This window comes from Ursus maritimus, unplaced genomic scaffold (assembly GCF_017311325.1).
Source record: "Ursus maritimus isolate PB19 unplaced genomic scaffold, ASM1731132v1 scaffold_13, whole genome shotgun sequence".
In the NCBI taxonomy this organism is placed as follows: Eukaryota; Metazoa; Chordata; class Mammalia; order Carnivora; family Ursidae; genus Ursus; species Ursus maritimus.
The window spans coordinates 3413796-3432081 of record NW_024423675.1 but is presented as its reverse complement, the minus strand read 5'-3'; the positions used below and the strand labels follow the sequence as shown (position 1 = coordinate 3432081).

Sequence of the window (18286 nt, the reverse complement as noted above, 5' to 3'; positions counted from 1 at the left end):
GAAGAGCTCCATGAACTGATATGGAGTAATTTCCAGGATATATTTTAGAAGACAAAAATAAGATGCAGAAGAGCACAGACACTATGTATGGTGTGCTCCCTTTTGTGCAAGGAAAAAGGGAAGAAAAGAATGTATATTTATAATGTATACAAGTATATGTATAACTTACAAGCATATATGTGTATACACACATTGGCAGATTTTATAAAAAGAAACCAAAGATAAAGAATTATGAAAAAAGTAACCCATGGAAAGAGGGTGAAAAGAGTGTGAAAGGTTTGGGAGGAGAGTGACCCTCTGAGTGTATCTTTTTATTTGATGTTGATTTTTGAACCATTTAAATGTTTTACGTAGTCAAAAAATAAAAGGGTAGGCAAAAAGACAAAAAGCAGCAAACCTAAAAACTTAAACAGAAAAAAATGAACTCATTGTATATTGGTTAGTAAACCACACAGAATATAAGAATAAGTCAGATTAAGTTTTGCATCTGGTCCTATGACTAGACATCCTCTGTGGGATGTTCTTCAAAACAGCTAGCCTGAACTTTTCAAAAACATCACTGTCATACTACAGATAAAAGACTGGTATCCAAGATCTACAAAGAACTTCTCAAACTCAATACACATGAAACAAATAAACAAATCATAAAATGGGCAGAAGATATGAACAGACACTTTTCCAATGAAGACATACAAATGGCTAACAGACGCATGAAAAAATGTTCAAAATCATTAGCCATCAGGGAAATTCAAATCAAAACCACACTGAGATACCACCTTACGCCAGTTAGAATGGCAAAAATAGACAAGGCAAGAAACAACAATTGTTGGAGAGGATGTGGAGAAAGGGGATCCCTCCTACATTGTTGGTGGGAATGCAAGTTGGTACAGCCACTCTGGAAAACAGTGTGGAGGTCCCTTAAAAAGTTAAAAATTGAGCTACCCTATGACCCAGCCATTGCACTACTGGGTGTTTACCCCAAAGATACAGACGTAGTGAAGAGAAGGGCCATATGCACCCCAATGTTCATAGCAGCATTGTCTACAATAGCTAAATCGTGGAAGGAGCCGAGATGCCCTTCAACAGATGACTGGATTAAGAAGTTGTGGTCCATATATACAATGGAATATTACTCAGCCATCAGAAAGAATGAGTTCTCAACATTTGTTGCAACATGGACGGCACTGGAGGTTATAATGCTAAGTGAAATAAGTCAAGCAAAGAAAGACAAATATCATATGATTTCTCTCATCTATGGAACATAAGAAATAGGATGATCGGTAGGGGAAGAAAGGAATAAAGAAAGGGGGTTAATCAGAAGGGGAATGAAACATGAGAGACTATGGACTATGAGAAACAAACTGAGGGCCTCAGAGGGGAGGGGTTGGGGGAATGGGATAGACCAGTGATGAGTAGTAAGGAGGGCACGTATTGCATGGTGCACTGGGTGTTATATGCAACTAATGAATCATCGAACTTTATATCGGAAACCGGGGATGTACTGTATGGTGACTAACATAATATAATAAAAAATCATTAAAAAAAAATCACTGTCATGAAAGACAGAATGATGAGGGACTATCCTAGGTAAATACAATAGGTAGGTGATCTTTGGTTGGCTCGCAGATTGAAAATAAAAAATCTGTTAAGGACATCCTTGGAGCAAATCAGAGACCCTGAATATAGACTGACTGTATATTAGTTTATAATGTTATATCAACATTACTTTTCTTGGGTAGGAAAATGGTACTTCGTTATACAGAATGTTCTCATTCTCAAGAGATGTATGCTGAAATATTTAGGGGTGAAATGTCATGATTTATTTTCAAGTGGTTCTGGAAAGAAATGTATACATGTGTGTATGTGTGTGTGTACATGTTGATAGTATAGAGAAGACAGTGCATAAATTTAGAAAAATTGAACAGTTGGTGGATCCAGATTCATGGTATATGAATGTATATTTCTTTCTTTTTTTTTTTCTATAGATTGAAATTTTCAAGTTAAAAAAATCAAGGCAAACAAATAATCGATGTGGATTGATTTTGTCATGAAAGTGCTCTGTTCACTCAGGAAGCATTCACAGAGCACCTTCTCTGGGCCCCAGCCCTGTTCTAAGCGTTGGGGGTACAGCACAGGCTAGGACAGAGTAAATTGGAGTTCTCCTGGGCCTACATTTTCGTGGAGAAAACAAAAAAAGAAAACAAGATAACTTGAGATTGTGGTCAGTGCTAAAAGCAAAATAAACAGGGTGATATGATAAACAGCCATCAAGGGAGGGGCAGGTTGAGAGAGGGTAGCCAGGGAAGGCTGCCCCAAGAAGGCGGCCTTTGAGCTGAGACCTGAATGGTCGGAAGGAGCCATTCATCTGTTCGACAGATTTGCCCTGAGCACTGACTGTGTACAGATAAGCCCAATACCTTCACACAGTTTATGTTCCCTGTAGGGTTTGCATACAGTAAACAGGAAGACGTAAGTTGGTGATCAGTGTTATGGGGGAAAATACAGTAGGGAGATGAATAGTTAATGAGGACAGCAGTTGAAATTTTAGATACAGTAGTTCAGAAAGGTCTCATCAAGCAGGCAACACACAGCGACCAGAGTGAGAGCTAGGGTGGGGAGGAGACAGATCACCGGGCGCCTGATGGACCACTTAGTGACTGGCTTCAACTCAGGGAAATGGGAATCTTTGGGGAGATTCTGGCTAGAACAGTGGTGTAATCCAGTGTGTCTTTCTAAAGGATGGCTCTGGATGCTAGATTTGAGAATAGGCTGGGCAAGGGACAAGGGCAGAAGCAGGGATACTAGTTAAGCATCTCCTGCAATAACCCAAGCAAGAAGTGATTTAGACAAGAATGCAGCAGGGAGGCAAGGCAAAGGTTTGGATTCTGACTCTGTTTTGAAGGCAAAGCTGCCAGAATTTCCCACTAACTGATTGGAAGTGGGATATGAGAGAAAGAAAAGGATCCAAGATGACTGAGGTTTTTGGCTGCAAAACCAGCAGGATAGGCATTGCCTTGAACTGAGGTGGGAAGGAAAGTCTGCCCGAGGAGCAGGTTTAAGAGAGGAAACACGGGTTTGGGTGGGTGGATGGCAAGATCAGGGGGTGATCAGCAGTCAGGTGGAGGGAAAAGGCAAAAACATAAAGATCTACTGAGAATTTCACAGCAGGCTTGTACAAGGATAACTAGGGTTGCCTTGGATAAGTCTTTCCATAGAATTTTTTTTTTAATTTACAAGTAAACCTACTGGCAAGTTGAGCTCTGTCAGCTCAGAAGAAAAGGTGACCTCAGAGTTCACCCTATCTTCTGACTCTAAGAGTCTGGCTCCCATGTGGAGCTGCTGTAAAAGGCCCCACTGGTTCTGGGTGCTGGATGGAAGTTTTGGTGGGAAAGAAGGAATCTGTGCTGAAGATGTGGCCCTATTCACAGCGACATGTGAGACAGTGTTGATGGGGGCGGCCCTGCAAGGTTCAACTGGAGTGTAACAGTGGTTCCCAGACATTTTTTGCCAATGACCCCTTTGACATGTGACCAGATTCCACAGGCTGTCTTTCAGTTTGAACCCAAATTTCCCTTCCTTCTATGCCCCACGCCTGCGTCCATGGGGGACACACATTCTAAGCATATTTCGTTCCTCAAGAGCAGGCTCTGGCAGCTTTGAAACTATTCATTCGCATTCCATTGCCTCTTCTGCTCTCCCGCCAAGATTCCGACAGAGGCTGCTCTTAAAATAATGAGGCCTTATTTATTCAGAGTCTTCCTCCCCCAGGAAGATGCTGAGAGCTTTTCATGAGAATTCTTCAAAAATTGCTGAGGTTCTGTGGACTTCAGAAAGTGTACTTAAAATGGGGACTCCAATAACTAGGGCCCTCAGTAGACGCTTGTTGGTGGGGATGATAGGCCTTGACCCCACTCTGCCTGGAGGACCCTCTGTCTGCAACTGTAGTACATTCCGCCCGCTGTGGTTCAGCCCAAGAGAACACTCGAGGAGAACATCCTTTCCGGCCAACACCAGAAACCAAGGGGAGATGGATTTGCCCTCTCCCCCTCATTCTTCGTACCTTTTCTTCCCATCGCCCTGGGTTACTTTCAAAAGCCACGTTAGTGAAAGAAACCAGTCACAAAAAGACAAATACTCTATGAGTCCGTGTATGTGAGATACCCTAAAGTAATCAGATTCACAGAAACAGATAGAATGGTGGTTACCAGGGCCAGGGGGTAGGGGGAAAGAGGGTTTGTTTAATGGTTCTAGCGTTTCAGATTTTCAAGATAAAAAAGTTCTGGAGATCTGTTTCACAACAACGTAAATGTATTTAACACTACTGAACTGTACACTTAAAGATGATCGTGATGGTAAATTTTATGGTACATGTTTTTTACCACAATTTTTTAAAGCCACATCAACAGCATTACTTCCACGGAAGGAAAAATATGCAAGTTCTAAAACTCGAATGCCTTAGGACAGAGTAAACAGGCAGAGTCCGTGGGGTAAGGTTTTTATGTTATAACCACAGATGTTTTTCTATTATCCACCTCCCCAGCTTCGGCAGGATGCACATACCTACGGTGTGTGTGTCTCTGTGTCTATGTGTCTATGTGTTAGCACTCCAGCATTTTGTAGACATTTATTAGTTCCTTTGAGGGGCTCATCTACACAAGGGACCTGATACAATTTTGTCTTTCAAAGAAAGACCAAGAAATACTCAGACTCACATAACAGATTACTGGAAAATCGAGAATGCCAATGTCTACCTCAGGCCTAGTCCCAGAATCTCTTTCTCCCTATCTCAGGCAACCCCTGCTCTCTGGCCTGGAGTAGTTCTTATTGAAGAGCACAGATTTCATGAAGCAGGAGGTAGCAGGAGGAGTAGAGAGAGTAGCCTCTTGAAAGCAACAGCTCCCACACTAACCACTTTAGCCCTGGGCAAGTCCCTAAACCCCTAAGCCTAGCTCCTTGGGATAGGATGACTGGTCTGAAGGGTGGGACTGAATACCTGGTACATGGGACATGGGTCTTCCGTTCATGGTCATCATCACCATTCATGGTAAGAAAAAGGCTTCAGATTCCCCCTTGAGATACCCAGCATGCCCACTGGGTAGTCCTCCACTAGGCATAATGTCAAGCAGGTTTAGGTCGGCTCTAGTTGGCGCAAATTTCATTTCCAGCTCCTACTGTTACTTACTTCAAATACAATTGTCTCTTGGTCCAAACCTTACTGAAATTCAGCCTCTTTTATGCTTCATGCACACTTGGGCCCCTTTTCTAACCAGTTATTGAATTGTACAATTCCCTGGGTCCTATAGAGTCTAGCCCCCATGGGTTCCTCAGTCTGTATTAGAAGGTTATTTTTGGATCTTAGGATTTACTTCAATCCTTTTTGGGGAAAAAAAATGTATGATATTATTTGAAATTGTAACTTGCTTTGAGTTAAAGATTTCTGAAAGAGCATGGTCATCTTAGCATCCAAAGCTTTCTTCCTGCTCTGTCTTAATAGAACTTAGAGGGGCAGCCTCTGCACCAGCATGGCCATCCGTGATCAAAGGCCAGTGTCAAGAGAAGGTCCCTCCACTGCCAGCTCCACAACAGGAAGCCCTAGTTCAATTGTTCATCTCAACTTTGTGTCTAGAGTTTGAGTTAGAATCATTAATGAGATAGCAAGGTCACAGACCTGGGAAAACTACCCAAAAAATTCCAACCCAGATGCAGAGTCCTAAGCACTAGCACAGGAAACAGATGGCTACATGGGAGCTAGAATGAGTGATCTCCAGGAACCTTGTTGGCCCCATCATTGCACGAGCATCTCTTTTGCCTTGGCCTCAGGTTTGTGGTACAGAGTTGTGTTCTCTCATAAGTTCTGACCATTCTTGATAAGTGAGAGAGAGCAACCGTGAGTATCAACCATGAGTAAATCACAGTACTCACTGCCATGTTTTAGAGCGAGTCCTGTACCTCATCTCACTTCTTTCCTTGCCTTGTGTCTACCATCTCTTCTACTTGTGGTCAGGTCTTCTGGTTTCTTTTCCTCTCATTAGCAAAGATTTCAGGATTACCTGGTTCAGTACTAAAACCTGTCCAAGAGATTATTAAGGAGGAAAGCCTTCGGGCTATTTTCTCCTGCCATTTTCAAGGTGTATAGAATGGCAGGGTGTGTACAACTTTTACGATATTATTAAGTGGGTGTTATGTCAAGCCCAGAAAAATACAAGATGGGGCACGCCGCTTTCCATTCAAACAAAATTGTAGGTCCATGTGACTGACTACACTAGCTCCTCTGACAGGTCTAAATAGAAAGAGCTTACTTGTTCAGTACGGGAAAATCATGTCTGGAAACAACGCCTGTATAAATGTCTTGAAACTCAGTCTGCTAAGTCTGCTTTTGTTTAATTTCAAGGTTCTGCAACTATACAGTTGAATTTTTGTTGAATAGGTCTGATGGCCTTTGAAAACTTATATACTTAGGAAATCACTGACTTCTTTATTTTTTTTTAATACTGCCTTCCATTACATCCTATGAAGACTCCCTGTGTTCTCTGTAAATGTTCATGATCTCAGCAGACTGGTTGGACTAGGACAGCATTCCAAACTAAAGTAGCTTGAAGGATATGTCATTCATAGACTCACAGGAGACTTGGGGAAGTTCAAGAAAGCTCTGTTTGTTTTGCCAACTCACAAGGCCATATATTTTGCCAGTGGTATTCAGAGTAAATGAAAATACTATCAACCTTGTCTTTCTTCTTTGTCAATTTTTGTATGAAGTGTTTAAGGGATACTAAGAACCATAACTCCTCTTAATGATTGTGGGGAACAGTGAGGAGTGTCAAGGATTACAGGTTAGAAAATAAGTCATGTTAGGAGTCACCTAGTCCAATCTCCCATCCAGTTTGGAATCCTTTTATTATAATGACATAGGTAGCTCTCCAACCTCTGCTGGAACACTTCCAGCAATGGGGAGCTCACCACCACTCAGGAGCTGCTTCCATTTTGTCATCTGCGCTTACTAGAAAATTCTTCCTCATTTGTAGCGGTTATCTGCTCCCTTACATTTTTATTTATGATCTTATTTATGCCCTCTGGAATGAAAGAGGCCAAATTTCCTCTCTTCTTCTCGTAATAGCCCATTGGCTCTCTAAAGACAGCTCTTAAGTGGGCCCTGTAAATCTTACTTTCTCAGGATTTACGGGCTTGGTTCTGTATCACATGGATTCAGTGCTCTCACGATCCTTGTTGGTCAGGCCTGCTGTTAACATACAGCACTGAATACTAGAGTCTCGATGTGATCTGAAGAGTAAAGAATAGAGTAAAGCTGTAACCCTGTTCCTGCATTATGCATCTCCTGCGGTAGCCCAGGATTGTGCTAAGTTTCCTGGCATCTGTGTCACTGTCCTGACTCACCTTGTTAAGCCAGCACTTTTCCATCCTGTCCTTACAAAGTTGACTTTTTAATCTCCATGTAGGATTTGATGTCTATTTTTGTTAAAATGGATCTTTATAATTTACCCCATAATATCAGTCTGTGGTCATTTTGGGGATCTTAATTCTCTCTCCTGAAGTATCTGACCAGCTTGCCACCCACATCGTTTCCTAGTCAGATATAGAACTTAACTGTAACAGAGACGACAGAAGCCTGGGTCATGTCACCACACTTTCCTTCAGGTTGAAGTTGACATTGATCCATCATCCAACTACTGGTCACTTAATTTTACCACCTTCCAGACCCCGTCTTTTCATATTTTTCAAAGAGTGACTGAAGAGATAACTGCCTTGCTGCAATCCTGGGATGCTATTTCTACTGCATTCTCTGAGCAGTAATCCTATCAAAACCAGAAACGAAGTTACTTTGGCATGACTTGTTCCTAATGAAGCTTGAATCATCTGCCACTTCCCTGTCTAGGTTCTGAGTGGGTGATGGTTTGCCGAGCCCGGAAAGATCAAGTCTATGGTTCAAATGGAAGTGCTGTTTGGAGACTCAGTTTTACTCACGAAGAGTATCAAAACTTTCAGAGAGCAGGTAGAACGATGTAAGAGAGACACATGCCAATCTGAATTGAGTGACAGTGAAAACGTCAGGGAAAAGACTCCTCCATTATGCGTATGCATCGTTAAAATGAAAAGCAAAGCATGGGGCGCCCAGCTGGCTCAGTTGGTGGAGCGTGCAACTCTTGATCTCGGGGTTGTGAGCTGGAGCCCCGTGTTGGGTGTAGAGATTACTTAAACATGAAATCTTAAAAAGAAAAGAAAAGAAAAAGAAAACCAAAAAAATAATGTGACTACAATTCTTGGGAAGATGGCTGGTGAGATTGAGATATGATGTAAAAACATAAACGGAGGCAGGATGATAGAAAAACGAAAACGTTGAGTTCCTGAAGCCCACAGGGCTCCAAATCTCTATGAAAGAGAGGGCATGTTGAGTGGAAAGGTACTAGGGAGGCAACCCCATCCAGGCTGGGAGTCGAGGGCAGGGTTTCTAAGTCTAAAATGGTTCCTTGATCATGGGTTGGGTTTGTAAATCCCCCAAAGAAACGCAGATTAAAAACCCACACTAAGAAGTGCTTGCTTCAGCAGCACATATGCTAAAATTGGAACGACACAGAGAAGATTAGCATGGCCCCAGCGCGAGGATGACACATAAATTCATGAAGCGTACCATATAAAACACACGCGCGCAAACACACACTCACACACACACACACACACACACACACACACACACACAAAGCTCCCCTCATGCGTGCCCCAGGACCTAAGACGCAGGGGGCTGAGTTCAGGTCACTTCCAACATCCGTCCTCCTGACCTTGTCTTTCCATTTCCCCATTTTAGTCTTTCTCAGATGCCAGGTTCCTGAGAAAGCCCTTACAAGTCCTGCTATGTGAGGACTGGGTTCTACAGGCAGCAGCCCATGGCCTCCGTCCCTCCAGCCTCTTCACTGTTTTCACAGAGCTGTACTTCAGTTCCTTAAGCTCCCTCTTTCCAGCACCAGGAATTATTGAATCCTGGAAAATACTGCTGTGGAGTTATTTTTGGCTCCCTTCCTTCCAGCCCTGTGTCTGCCTGCTCATCGACAACCATTAACAGCTGTGAGAAGGGGCTTGCAATTGCCTGGCTTTTTGCTGAAGTGCTTTAACACACCGGGTTTCTAAGAGCTCAGCTACGCTATAGAGGTGAGAGAAAAATGGCAGAAGAGTTACAGAAAGCCCCCTTCATTTGGGGAGTCAGGTTTTTCTCCCCCCGCCTTTCTTTCTTTCTTTTTTTTTTTTTTTTTTTTGCAAGAAAAATAAGCCTCTGACAAAAGCTGCAGAGGCGCTGCCCAGCTGAGTCCCTGTAGAGTCCAGTTCAGATGATCTCATGTGGCGGCCCTCGAGGCAGCCCTGTGCCATTAGCAGGAACCCAGTCCAGGAGTTCCGAGCCTGTGCCTCGTTGACGTGAGCATTTTCGCATTCGCACCCTCGCTGAGCTGCTGCCATCTCACTGCAGCATCTGGAATTCTGGACTAGACACAGACGAGGTAGCCTGTCAGCACAGAGGCTAGAAGATGCCAACAGGGCCCCCTGCGGCCACCCACAAACCTGTACCCCATCAGCCTTTTCCAGGAGCCCATTGCTGCCAAAGAGACTGCCCGGTGGTCTCCTCCTCCATTGTTTACTCCTCTACAAAGGACTGATAACTACAGTAGACATTTGGAAATTCTTTGCTCCCTGTGAATGTTCATCCATTGATTCTCACTATCCCCAGAAAAGATAATGATGTTGTTGCTGATCAAGAATGAACCCTTCATGTCTACCAACATTTTACCACCGTTGGCTACTTCACCCCCCTACCACCCCCGGGGGGGTAACACAAAGTCCTGTCCCCGTGTTTCAGACTGGAAAATAGGAGAGGCCCTGTCCAAATGTCTTCGACATCAGCACTTAGCCAGAATAATTGTTCAGTCTCCTAATCCCAGTATTTCTGAGAATATGAGTATGTGTAGCACAACATGGAAGTGAAATGAGCTCAAGTGGCATATGAAGAATTTTTTTCAAAATCATTGTGTTTATTTTAATATGTATTAGAAAAAGCATAACCTGAGATTTCACAGACAGTCTTGCTTAGGACAGGTTTCTTTCTAAGTTAAATTTATTTAAGGAAGAAAGTGAGTTGCATTAGAGAAAATACTAAAGATTGTGACAGTGGGTCCCAAGTCTCTGTAGTTTAGGAAACATTTTGTAATCCAGTACTTTTTCTGTCCACAAGCCCTGTCTGTCTTGTACCATTTCTACCCAAAGAAAGTCACAATAGCATCTTATTGGGAACACAGGGTCATGCCTATTTTCATAAATTTTGTATAAAATACAGGAATAGGCTTTCTGCATTAAGTACATTTAGATGAAAACACTTCTTGTGTGTGTTTCTTTCAATCAACCATTCTTGGTAATCTGATGTGTGTATTTCTTCCAAAATACCCTAGCTCTCCTGCTTGGGTCCGTAAGCGTCTATACCGCCTCCTTACCTGTCTGTAGCCCTCCTTATGGTGAGGATAGAGGATAACGCTCTACCTGATTACTGTTGTGTGTTGCAGAATTTCTTCGGGACTAGCTAAGATGATTTACACCTCTATGTCAGTTCTCTGTAACCACATACCTCTGCCCCCCCTTTTCCTTCTCATGTTTCAGCTGTGAAGTTCTAAAAAAGGCCTATTTGTTTGACTGTTGTGGGTATCCTTATAATTTAGATGTTCTCCCAAAGAATGGATATGGCAGGTAATGGGTTTGATAGCAATAACCCAATTTGTTGCTAAAGTTGTAGGAGAGAGAGGGAACATATGGCATGAGATGAGTCAGGACAAGTCAGGAGAGCCCATTCTAAAGAGTCTTGAATGCCATGTGAGAGGGGCTTGGGTTTTATTCTGCAGGAAACAGGGAAACAAAGTAATTGTCACTGGGAGGCTTAGTCAGGCAACAATACAAAGGAACAATTCAGGAAGAAAGAGACAATGGCCAGGTTGTTACAATGGTCTAAGCAAGAACTAAGAAGGCCATGAAAGAAGGCATGTTTGTTGAAAAAGAAAGATATGGATGCCTTTTAAGGACTGAAGAATAATAGAAAAGTCCTAAAATTGTTTCATGATTTTCAAACAGACATCACTGACTGAATTGTTTATTATCTATTTCTTCTAGACCAGTGCTGTTCAGTAATGTTTTCTATGACGATAAAAATGCTTTCCCGCACTGTCCAATATGGTACCCACTAGCCACGTGTGGCTACTGAGCGTTTGCAGTGTGGCTAGTGTGACTAATTAAACTGAATTTTTAAATTTTGTGTAATTTTAATGTCTATTTACACGTGTCTATCACACGTGGCTAGGGACCCATCATATTGGACTAACCAGCATAGTGCAGGACTAGAGTACAAGTGCCAACTATCCTACCTGACTTGTTTCCCATTCTGTCCCTTGAGCCTAGAATTATCTGGCACATAGTAGGTACTTAATAAATATTTGTTAGGTGAATGATTAAAAGAAACTTTATAAAATGGAGGCAAAGATTATGTCCTGTTCGAATCAATATACTCTTTTATGGAGAATTTTGGCCCCCCCTTAAGGGAGGAGGATGGAGATTTCCCACACACATTTAGAATATTTCCCAAATGTTTAAACTGAAGCTCTCAGCTTGTGCAAGTGGAGCAAAATCAAGCCAAAGGGGAGAGATGAAAGTCGGCCATGCGGTGGGAAAATCCAAGCCCAAGGTCTGTTCTGTCAGTGCCTGCCTTCTTGGTTTTCATTTCTGGCTATTGTAGAATGCACAGTACCCACACCTTTTCTTGAAATATGTGAGGGTAATGATCAAAATGAAAAAATATCTTTTATGAGGAATGATCAAAGAAAATGTGTCACAGCTGCTTGGTTACAATGGCTGTAGAAATACGGGGAGGTCCACACATGCTCTGGAGTGAGGGGCTCAGGACTTAAGCCCCGTGACCTTGGGCAAGTTGCTTAAGCTCTCCAAACCACAGTTTCATAGAAAATGAGAATAAGAATCATGAACACCTCACTTACCGAGTTATTGGGAGGAAGAAATGATATAGTAACAGGAAAATTCGTGGTTCATGATCCATAAAGTTCCGTTCAGATGTTTATTCTAATCCACACAGACGGGAGTTATATCTGAATATATGTCTGAAAGTCACAGTTATATTAAAATATAATTCTGATATGTGCCTTCCAGAAAACGAAAAATAAGAAGTCCTCAAATTCCAGCTACCTACATCTAAAACAAAACCTAAACAATCCAAAAAAAGACTTTTATCTCTCTTAATGTTAATTTTTTTTTTTCTGGAAAAGCTGATCCCACAACCTCCTTCTAATAGCTTGTTATGACTCAGTAGTGCTTGTTGCCAGGAAGTTCTTTGTCTTTCCATCATCTCTCTGCCCTTGCAGATTCAGTGGCTACGTCCTCTTCCCCATTTGCCCCAGGACCACCTCCCACTTGCCACGGCAGCCCTTCATACCCTTCTCCCATCTCCCCTGCTCTGGGCTTCCATTACCTGCCTCTGGCCCTCTGTCTTAGCAATAAATTTAGACCCTTTTTCTCTCTTTCCTCAAACTCACAACTTCCACAGCACCTGTAGCCAATTAAGAAATATCTCTGGGTGCCTGGGTGGCTCAGTTGGTTAAGTGTCTTACTTCAGCTCAGATCATGATCTCAGGGTCCTGGGATCAAGTCCCACATTGGGTTCCTTGCTCAGTGGGGAGTCTACTTCTCCCTCTCCCTCTGCCCCTCACCACTCCGCTTGTGCTCTCTCTCTCAAATAAATAAATAAAATATTTGAAAGAAAGAAAGAAGACAAAAGAAAAGAGAAAGAGAGAAAGAAAGAAAAAAGAAAACTCTGCAGTAGCCTGAGTCCCCCAGGACCACCACTTTACCTCCTTCACCCCCCATTTCCCTTTCTTTACTCTCCATGATGATAGCAAAGAGCTGGTCATCATTCCACATGTATTGAGCGTCCACAGGCAGACACCGCTGTGTATAACCCTATCAAATAATATCACACTGACTTACGTTCTTCCTGTAGGTAACAACTACTTCCAGAAAAAGTTCAAAACTTGACCTGTATGTCATGATCTCATGCTGTTCCCCCGATCCAGAATTTGTAAAGAGATTCCTGTTGAAAGTAATTATTCAGTTGCCACTAGAATTATTTTCTCATAGTACGTAAATCCCATTTTCTTTTTCATAAATATGACCACTTTTCTGGTCTTTTTGTCATTTTTTTCCTGAGTTTAATATTGCTTATTAAAATAAAGGGCCATAACTGTACACAGTCCAAATAATTGCTCATCAGTTCAGGGAACCTATGTCACTTTTCGGGTTTTGCCATTTTGTCCCCAACATTCTCTCCCACTGAGAACATGTTCTCTTTCTAACCATATTCAAAGACTGGAATCACTAGAAGTCCTATTGGTTTTCATCATATATATGCTCAAATAATTATTTCCATCTTACATTTGGGTTGTATCTTTTTTTCTTTCCAAAATATTAAATCTAATTAGGCCTAACCAGAACGTACACTGTTTGCCACCTTTAAACTTTCATTCCAATTCAAATGTCTCTTTATGGCTAGTATGTGAAGACTAGAGCCACTGTGAACCCAGCCACTGGTAAAAATACTGAAAATTAAGCCCTCCTTCTGGTGAGACTAGCTCACTGCTGCCTAGTCAATAGTATGACAACTGATTGTATTGATAAAAGGGTAAAATGGAAAGTATGCTGAAATTCTACAAAAGATAAACATTGAAAATAATGTATTTTAAAATCCTATTATATTAAGAAATAAAAGTTACACAGACTTTACAAAAAAGAAAAAGCGGCAGTACAACACCTTCCAGTGGAAGCCAGCAGGGTTCTGCAAATGCACTGTTAGGTGATTACTCTACCCAAGATCTGGGTTCGCAGGCGCCTGTTCTCAGGGCTGAAAAGCAGTAGAGAAAAACCACACCTGGCCCTTCTTCTCCCTCTGGAGGGTTGCCAGTCAGACTTGGTACCATGGTAGTAAGAGTTAACCCCTGTGGTAGCTATGTTCCCAGCTCTGCCACTGTGAGCAGCCTAATTTGATGATTATAATCATAATAATAGATCAAGTTAGGGTCCTTATGAAGCAGTTTTATATAAAGTATTGCATATGACCAAACATAACCCCACGTTCATATGTAAGACCAGGTGTGCTTTTCACTTTCCATTTTACCAAGGTTGGGATGCAGTGGGAGTCCTCCCCCTGAAACACTCAGATTTTTTTTTTTTTTAATATGCAAGTTACAGGACTGTAAGAAGAATCTTCGTTTTACATTTGCACTACTTGAAACATTTCCATTGTCTCATGCACTGGTCTGTGCAGATGCAGGTTGTGTTTTGGTGGCCCATTGTGTAAGGAACAAAGGCTAGGATGGGCAGTCTGGGTAAATAGCATTTTAAAAGATTCTTAAGAAATTAGTTGTTTGAGGGAGCCTGGAGGGCTCAGTTGGTCACATGTCTGCCTTTGGTTCAGGTCGTGATCTTGGGGTCCTGGGATTGAGTCCCGCATATCAGGCTCCCTGCTCAGTGGGGAGTCTGCTTCTCCCTCCTTTTTTTAATATCAAGATTATTTTATTTTATTTTATTATTTTTTTAATATTTTTTATTATATTATGTTAGTCACCATACAGTACATCCCTGGTTTTTGATGTAAAGTTCGATGATTCATTAGTTGTGTATAACACCCAGTGCACCATGCAATACGTGCCCTCCTTACTACCCATCACCAGCCTATCCCCTCCTCCCTGCTTGTGCGTGCGCTCTCTCACTCTCTCTCTCTCAAATAAATAAAATCTTTAAAAAAAAAAAAAAAGAAATTAGTTGTTTGAACTTAGAGTGTGTTTTTTTCTAGAAATAGGTTATAAATCATGATTACTTTCCTAAATCAGCTCTCAAATCTCACATCTGTATCACCTTTTATTTTTTAAAACTTATTCAGTTATCATCATGCAAAGAGAGAAGGAAATGAATTCTTTAGGGATAAATGAAGGGCTATGAAAGTACAAGGGAGGAGTACATCATTCTTAGGAGAGAGGATATCATGGAGGAGAGGAGGTACAGGTGAGATGTCAGCGGGTGGGAAAGGCCACCTTGCAGTTAGTGTCCCCCTCCCATTATACACCTGTAGCACCTTCTCTCTATTTCTGTCATGGCACCTTTGGCATTGTATGGTAATTGGTAATTGTATGGTAATTGTATGGTAATCTAGAACAATGCCAGATGATAGCCGTTTGGTTAATGTTTGTCAGATAGATGAAGGGCATCCTTTAGAAAAGTTCTAGAGGCCGGAAAATGTGTAGCATGAATTAGATGGGAATGAGAGGGAGGACTGTATCGGAGTCTGAATGCCAGCGAAGAGGATATCACTGGATTCTAGTTCTGGTGTCCTTTTTTTCAGCCACACCTAACTTCTATTCATTTTATACTTTTTTTTTTAAAGATTTTATTTTATTTAATTTATTTATTCGACAGAGATAGAGACAGCCAGCGAGAGAGGGAACACAAGCAGGGGGAGTGGGAGAGGAAGAAGCAGGCTCCCAGCTGACGAGCCTGATGTGGAGCTCGATCCCATAACGCCGGGATCATGCCCTGAGCCGAAGGCAGACGCTTCTGTGCCACCCAGGCGCCCCCATTTTATACTTTTTATGGGAAAATACTTTTGGAGTTCCAGCTCAGGAGCCCGTCTGCTCTGAGTCTCCAGGATGCGTGAGCATCTTCCGGGGAGGGATGGAGATCTCTGCAGGTGGGTCTTAAGGAGCCAGTGGTTCCATCTCCACCAGCCACCATGAGTGTTCACAATTGGAGAACAAAGGGCAGTTTCTCCCATGAGCCTTCCTGAGGACTTGCCTGCCATTCACCTTTAAATACAGCTTATTCACAAAGTGGGGGCTGTTTCTGAGTCAGAGGCGGCGTGTGTTTCATAAAAGCACTTTCAGGATTAGGTTCTCTCTATCCCCACCACTCATACGATCACACACGGAAATTGTCGTTTAGCTTTGCTTTGCTTTATCAATTTTCCTCTCCATCCTCCCTTTTAAAGTCTTAAGCTGATGTTTGTATGTTTATTTTGCATTTTTTTAATGCTAACACAATCCAGCCAGTACATTTCTGAGTGGGCCTCGCCCCAGCAAGCGGCCGTGAATGAGGGCTCGGGAAGCCTTCTCTGGCTGGCCTCAGCGTCCGCTCTCTAGGCTTCGGTTTTGCCACTATAATTATGAGCGAGAAGCCTATGGTTAATTACGATGCATGAATGGGAGATATTCCTGGACTTATTTGCATTCATTACTTGCCGGTAGTTTCTCTGTTGAGGTCTCCATCCTTGTTTTTACAGAGCTTTTGGCAGTGTTTCTGCAGTTGGTGTGTGAATTTTTATGATCTGTTGCATGTTATTCATGCAATTTCCTGCCCTGTAATGGTATCAGTTTTCCAGACGCAGAGGAATACAGACTAAAACCCGGGAGCCTGCATTAGCATAAAATGTCCCAGTTCTGTCAGTTTGATTAATTTGTCTCTTTGTCTCCACTCTATATGATAAGTGCTATTAATGGTTGCAACACTTCATATGTCAAAGTCTTTCTTCCTAATGACTTGAAAATGTGGTTTATTTCCCCCCTTTTTGTATTATTTTCCTCATTTAGCATTCCACTCAAGTATAGATTTATGCCATGCTCTTTCATTATCTTACTGGTTGCAGCACTGGAGTGATTACATATGGTGTAGAGTATGTGTAAAGATGTGATCCCAGGGGCAGCAGCTGCTGATGCAAGCTGAAAATAGATCCAGCATACGCTCAGCACTTTTCCCAGAGGCCTTTTATTTATTAGGAACAGTCTTGGTACAGGACGGCTTGGATCCTCATTTAGCAAGATGACTTTTTTGCCTTTCAGAACACTGCAGTGACTTTGCTCTATTTACTGACGCTGCTGTGTAATTATTTCTTTAACTGCCTTGTATCTCAGCATTGACTTAACCTAACAGAAATTGTAATATAATCTCGATATATAATGAACTCAAGAAGCGACAGGCTCCATTTGAAGTAATGGAGCTTGACAGATCTAAGGTTTAAATTAAATAATCCTATTTGTAAGACAGCATTTGTACATGGTACACTGCTTTAAAATGAATTTCTATTCTTCTGTAGGCTTTCTTACACTGTTTTCAGTATTCTTCCTTTCAAAAGGACTTTTTCCAGAAAGAAGTGCATTGCGAAGCCAACGGCTCTTTCATAAGGAAAAGAATCAAATGCAGTTTTTTTACCCATTTTGATCACTGAACTGGAACCAGCATCGTTAATGATTTGAGATGGGTAGTTATTAATCCAAGCTGGCAACTCCAAATAGCTCAGACTTTTCTATCAGCACAGAGCATATTATATAAATATAATAGAATTTAGGATCAACATAATAGCTAACCTTCTGCACATGTTTTAGGTTCAAATAGGTATTTTTTTCATCGATTTGAGAAGTCCTAGAGACAAGTATATGTATTTATTTTCTGAATAAATCCAAGCAGAACCCTCATTTCGTGATGTCACTCTTCTCTTTGAGAGGTGTACGTTCAACAGGACAAGAAGGAAGTTCGTTGTATGTATTAACAGATAACATCAAGACAGTGATTCCTCCGTGTGTGATTAAATTGTCCAAAGTGCAAAAAACTGAAGAAATAACAACATTAAAAGTTTACAGGGAAATGACGATCTGAGAGTAGTAGTATTTATTGGCAGCACCTAGTCCTATGTTGAGGAAGCCTTGAAGAAAAATGAATTTATAAATAGCAAGCAGGCCTCTTTATGGTAAAGTAACAAATAAGGGAGGCAAGTTAGTAAATTTCCTTTTTCCTTTTTTGTGTGTGATTTTACCCACTCCGAACCAAGAAGCCATCAGAGAAGAGGAGGTTGATTCCCTCCTTAAATTTTTTGTTACCCTGAGATAGCACCGTGGGTTCTGTGTGGTAACAGAGATTTTTATTAATTCCATAATCGAATGAGAGTTATATGGGGTTAAACACATCATTTCCTGCTGGGTCAGGTAAAAAATTAAAGCAGTGATTCATGATAAAGAAATAAAGTCTATAAAAAGAAGAAAAGAAAGTGTGGTTGTCCCATTTTAGTGGGTATATATGACCCATAATGTTGTTGAAAGAGCAGTAATCCAAACCTTTCCTAAAATAAGCAAACCAAGGAGCACTTCGCTGAGTAGAAGAGAAGCCCCCCCCCCCCCCCGCTTCCTGCCCACAGGCACAA

General features: G+C 41.7%; 1 protein-coding gene and 1 non-coding gene across 9 annotated transcripts in view; both read left to right on the top strand.

The window, feature by feature from the left end:
* The window catches only part of BACH2 (BTB domain and CNC homolog 2), a 347862-nt gene that overhangs the window by 289317 nt on the left and 40259 nt on the right, over positions 1-18286 (top strand). The window lies entirely within an intron of this gene.
* LOC121102327 lies at positions 8547-8653 on the top strand. The gene has a single exon (XR_005834447.1). It is a non-coding gene; the product is annotated as a U6 spliceosomal RNA (small nuclear RNA).